The following is a 6,256-nucleotide window of genomic DNA, read 5'->3' as shown; positions in this document are numbered from 1 at the left end:
TATGTCCATGTGTTAAAAAATCCAGTCTGCTATCGGTGGCTAGCTGGCTTAGCTAGCAGTGTTGTTACTTACGTTAAGAAGGGACGAAAATTAGCTGGTAGCTAAATAGAAAATCTGTCTAAACTAACGCAATTATTTTTGATAAAGACGGGCTATGTAGCTAGCTACGATCAAACATCAACGTTGGTATCTGTAATGAAATGAAATGTGATATAACCTGTGGTCTACCTGTGGGCGACGCGGAAATGCTTTAGCCGCTATTTTTTGTCATATTAATTTACTGTTGCATAGAAGACTATAAAATGATTATCTGAAGGGAACAGGATTTTCACGAGAATACGAGATTTTCAGTTTCAACTTAATATGGTATTAGGAGGGGGGAAGGGTTGGTTTCATGATCAAGCTAGTGTCTGTAAACCTTTTCGACTTCAACTGTAAAAGTGAATAAAGTATTTTTCCTCGCTATTATTCCTGACATTTCCTCACATTTTAAATAAAGCTGGTGATCCTAATGACACAAGACGTCGGCGATTTACTTTTGATTAAATGTCAGAGATTGTGAAATGTGAGGTTAAATGCATTTGGTAAGTGTAAAATGGAAACTTCAACTCAATGTAGTGCAAGACTGTGAAAATGGCTGGTTAACGAACATTCCACTTGAAGAGTAGAATCAATTTTTAAGAAATGTGCCAAATGTTGTGAGTCAGGTGGCAAAATCTTAGAGATCTGCATTTAACCGGAAACTCACGATCTGTGTGTAATTGTGCCAAGGTTGATTAAAATGTTGTACGTCGTGGCTGGTTAAATTATTCGGCGGAGAACAGGGCCAGGAATGGTATCGTTTAATTGTACACATTAACGTAGGCGGTATGCGTGTAAAGACACGGGGGGAAACAATGTTCTATCATGAAACAAAAACCCGGGTTGAAATCCAAAAAAAGTAACGAGGATGTATCGATGAATAAACAGTTGTACTGCGCAATGATTAACCCATGGGACGAGACCCGTAATCATCTGCCGCAATCCACGAAGGGACGAATGCCAAAACAACTGCACAAGGCTACTCCTGAGACGCAAAAACGGACAATAATATCAGCACATGGTGAACAAAGGGCAACTTATACCAAGTATGAATCAGTGGGATAGGGCAGTGTGGGTAATGAGTTCCAGAGGAACCTGACACATGGTATTACTCAGGGGTGTGAATACTTAGTTAAATGAGATATTGGCTGTATTTCATTTTCGTAAAATTTGCAAAATGTATAAACATTTTTTTTTTTACTTATAATGGTTATTGTGAGGTAGATGGGTAAGTGTTTTTTTAAAATGCTTAATTGGACATTTTGGCACATTTGTAAACAATAGCTGTTCATGGTAGATGTTTCAACCTTTGTATTCTGTGTTACAGGTCTATATTTCCTGTCGGAGGTTGGGTGCGAGATGTAGCGGAGTCAGGCGCAGGACACAGGTTATAGGCAAAACAATGAGTTTACTCTATAAAAACACAACAATGATTTCAATAAGGAAAATACATAAAACTAACACTACAACAACCACTAAGACACCAACCAATCACGGACAGAACAGAAAGGTATGTCAGAGGGGTTACAGTATGAGGAAATGATATGGGATGAACAGGGTGTTGTGTATACAGAACAACAAAACGAAAATTGAAACATGGATAGTGGTGATAGAAAGCCGGTGAGTTCGACCGTCGGGAATAAAGCCCACCGAACAAGGAGAGGGGATTCGGCGGAGTCGTGACAGTCCCTCGTTGATGCGCGGCTCCAGCAGCGCGCAACCGGCTGGGGAGAACGGAGAGGGACGCAGGGCGATCCGGGTGGAGATGGTGAGAACTCTGTAGCAATGAAGGATTAGGTGTCTCCAATCGGTACTCAGCATTTCCTCCCGCCGTACCCTCCATCATGAGGTATTGAAGGCCCGTCGCCGACGGCTTGAGTAATGATGGCTCGACGGTATACGCGGACCCCCCTCGATGTCGAGGGGGCGGAGGAACTCCGCACTCAGACTGCTGGAGCGGACAGCCACACCGGCCTGAGGGAGAGACACAGATGGAAGAGGGGTTAATACGATAATCAGGGGGGAGTTGTAACCTATAACAAACTCGTTCAGTCTCCCTCAGGGACTTTAAATGGCCACAAACGCGGACTCTGCTTCCGGCAGGCAGGTGAAGGGGCAGGGTTTCGGGCGAGAGCCAGACGCGATCTTCACTGCGGTGGCGGATCGGCACTCGCTTTGCCTCCTGAGCGCCAGTTGTAGCGACATGGGCAGCGTTCCCAGGTCTCCTCCGAGTGCGAAACCATTCAATCACGCAGAGCCTCGATTGGCTCTGATGTCATGGGCAGGACGGCTGATAACCAGCACACAGCCGACGGTGACAGGTGGTAGAGGAGTGGCGGAGGAGTTTTGAGGCCATTCCGCCCAGGGGATGTAAACCGCCCACTCCCTCGGCCGGTCCGGCAATCGGGACGCAGAAACTACCACATCTGGTTGACTCCGGTCCACCTGCCGTTATTCGGGTGTGAAACCACAGGTAGGCTGACCGAGACCACACGTTCATAAATGCTCAGACTCTAGTTTGGGGCGATCCGAATAGAAAATATACGCTCAGGCACCCGTAAGTGCCGGAATACGTGGGTGAACGTTGGCCTCCGAGTCTGTAGACGTAAGGGAAGACGGGCAAGGAGGAGAGGCAGGATTAGAACGATCCACAACGTAAGGATGCGTGGTGTTACCCTGCACGGGCGAAGATCCGTCGCGACGTGAAATCACGATGTTGTGCCACGGTGTGTGGAACGGGAAGGGGTTGTAATTTCCCTTCTGTGCAATGTCTGGGTTGCACTGTGCACATACCGAACCTGGAGGAAAATAAACCAACGTTTCTTAGCTAAAGTGGGCCACCAGCACTTCAGCAAGGCGCGCACCGTCCGGATGCAGGTTTGGATCCAGAGGAGGGTGCGTGTGAGCCCAAAGTAAACATGCGGAATAAAACGGAACGTAACAGACGCCCAGCTTGGACACTCAGGGGGAGTGGTCGCAATGACGCCTGATGTGTCGCGTCATCCATACCACAGGGAGAAGCTGGAATTATGGGAGTGGGATCCGTGGACCCGGTCCTCTGTGATCATTAAGCAGGAAGTGGTCTGGCCCTTAAGTTTGGGAACTGGTTTGTAGGATAGGGTGAAAAAAAGCGGAGTGAAAAACATGGCCCACCCCTGCCGTGAAGGGTTCATTCTCTCGCTCGCACCCGGATGTATCAGATTGCGGTTGGTCAGTCCAAATGAGGAAAGGGTTGTTTTTAGCCCCTCAGCCAATGCGCTCCAAGACTCAGAGCTTACAGCACAGCTCCGGTCCCCCACATCGCCTAGTTTCGCTCCGCGGGCTGAGCTTTCTTCGAAGAAGCACAGGGGCGGAGCTTCGGTGGCGTACCCGAGGGTGAGACAGCACAGTCCTATCGCAGCCTCAGACGCGTACCATCTTACCTATGAAGCCAAAGAGGGTAGGATGAGCAGTACCGGAGCCGAGGTAACAGAGCTTCAGGTGTCAAAGCCTGTCGCCCAGTGACACTTGCAGTCGACCGGTCCCCTTCAGCAGGGGGGTATGGGAGCCGTATACCTGACAAAGCCCGGATAAAACTCCGGTAGTAGTTGGAAACCTCAAGCAAGCTGCAAACTCTTAACCGTGGTTGTTTGAGTCGGCCAATTTACTCATGGCTGAAATCGCGGGTCATTCCATCTCCACCCTGACGCGGAAAAGCGGTACCGCAACTAGGAAGGAGACGGAATGTTGGAAGAACAGACATTTCTCCGCCTTGACGTATAGGTATGCCAACAAGTCGACCAAGCATTGCGCACAAGGGCACATGCTCGGCAACGGGTAAGTGGAGATATAAATGTAATCTATATACACCACTACACCTGCCCGTAGCGGTCCTGAAAATTTCATCCAAGAATTGGAGACAGATGGAGCATTCATTAACCCTAACAGCTGACGAGTACTCATAGTGCTCAGAAGTGGTACTATGTGGTCTTCCACTCATCCCCTCCCAGGATACGCACCAGGTTGTAAGCGCTCGCTGAGGTCCAATTTTGTGAAGAACGCGCCGTGCAATGATCTGTCATCCTGGCGTGAGAGGTAGCGGTCAATGTATTTTAAACCGTAATGTGAATTTAAACCGTCGATAGTCATACACGGGGCGTAACTCCATCCTTCTTTCTTCAAAAAAGAAACTCGAGGGACAGGTCGAGTGGACGGCCGACATGTATCCTGTGACGCCGGGCTTCTCTTTTGGCGAGAGATTCGGCGACAATATGTTTCCATAGCGCCGTCTCTCCTGTGAAGAGGATACACGTGACTGCTGGGAGTGAGCGCTACTTGGAGATTTATCGACATCCCCTGTGATGGGGTGGTAATTGAAGTCGCTTCTTTTTTTACAGAAGGGGTGCAATCGGCATATTCGGGGGAATGTGCATGGTGGAACCTGGTTTTAGAGATTAGTGTGGACGTAAGGAACACTAAACTCCCTGAACACTGCAAGACAATCTTGAGAGCTCTGTTCACAAATATATAGGATCTGAGAGGCAACAGGAAGGCCAACCACAACAGGAAACGCAGGAGAGTCGATCAGAGAGAGACTAATTTTCTCTTCTCGGTGACCCTGCGTTAATCAAGTGTAATGGAGTGTGACCTCCCTAATTAGCCCGGACCCAAAGGACTGATTCTATAAGGCATGGTACAGGGAAGGGAGCATCAACAGGAACAATAGGATCCTAATCTAGTGTGCCAGGAGCTGGTCGATATAAGTTCCCAGCTGCGCCTGAATCTACTAGCGCCTCTATGTGGGAAATGGGGGAAAACTCACGTAAAAATGTCTTAGGTAAACATGTGTGCAACAGAGGGGCATCTGGGTGACTTGTGTGCTACTCACCTGGGATGACCCACAGTGCTCCGCCTGCTACCTCATCTTCTGGAGAAATCCACCACACGACCAGACAGTGTGCCCTTGCTGCAGCATGGTGAGGGAATGGTCCCCCATCGGCCCTCTCAAGCAGCCCTCCACCACTCCTCGGTGTTGGATCCAAGGTGTGAAATGCGAAGACGGATCCGATCAGACGTCCGGGGGAGGCAACAGGTTATCCAGCGGATATGACAAGTCCACCAGCATGGGTCAGGTATATGAGTGGATAGTCCTCTGAGGTAAACGTCCTTACGAACTGGCCTCTCGTAACTACCCACTGTAGTGGGTTCGCTCAGGGCCGCTCATCTCATCACCGCACCAGCAGTCCAGTGCGAATCCCTGAGCGCTCTCATCCCTCTGTCTCATGACATGGAAATGCTCTGGCATCCCGCCTCGCCGCTGTCTCCGCCTTCATGTGCGATGTATCAAAAACTTGGAGAAGTCCTCGTAGTCATACAGAGTCGGGCCTTCTTCCCCAGATGGCGTTGGCCACTCAGGGCTTTTCCAGTCGTGCAGGAGAATGAGGTACGTCTCTCGCGTCCCGAAGGGCCGGCTGAAAGCTGCAGCTATAGCTCCAGCTGGAGTAGTGAACCCCTTGGGGCAATAAACCGCTCGGATGCTTTCGCATACGCTCCACTCTGTATCGGCGAGGGTAGCAAGAGCGAAATCACTACTGGGGTCCTTGAAACGACGGGATGATTGAGTTGATTTTCTGCAACGATGGTGTGGACCTATGAATTTGTAGGCTTTGAAAAGTGCCGGCGGAGGTTGTGTAGAATGATGTAGATCTTAACAGGAAGACCTGGGGAAACCCTGCATTTGCTTTTGCATTTTGACGACCTAATGAGCTCAACTGCCTGCATGGCATTTTAATCAAGACAAAAGCGCAAGATTGAAAAGAAAAAAACATCGAGTAGAAGGGAGGGATGAGATTCCCCTTGTCTTGAAGATCCATACATGTGCATATCAAATTCTCACGGATGACTTCTCTCCACAAACCAAATCGATGTCACAGGTGTAAATCAGCTCATCTTTTCTGTCCATTGTTTCCAGCACGCCATACATGTGCGCCCGGACTTTTAACATGTCGGGTGCTGGCTGAACCGCCGCTCCTCTTACTGGGAGAGAGGGCTGGCTGACACCTGCTGACTCCATTTGAAATGGTTCCGTTGATTCTGGTAGCAGATGGAAGTGAGAGATGTATGGGTTAGTGTCAGCGCCAGACACAGGTTAGAGCAAAACAACCTGAGTTTACTCAATAAAGAAAAAAGTTAAGGA

This window comes from Salvelinus sp. IW2-2015, linkage group LG2, assembly GCF_002910315.2.
Source record: "Salvelinus sp. IW2-2015 linkage group LG2, ASM291031v2, whole genome shotgun sequence".
Classification (NCBI taxonomy): Eukaryota; Metazoa; Chordata; class Actinopteri; order Salmoniformes; family Salmonidae; genus Salvelinus; species Salvelinus sp. IW2-2015.
Note: the sequence above shows the minus strand (reverse complement) of the source record.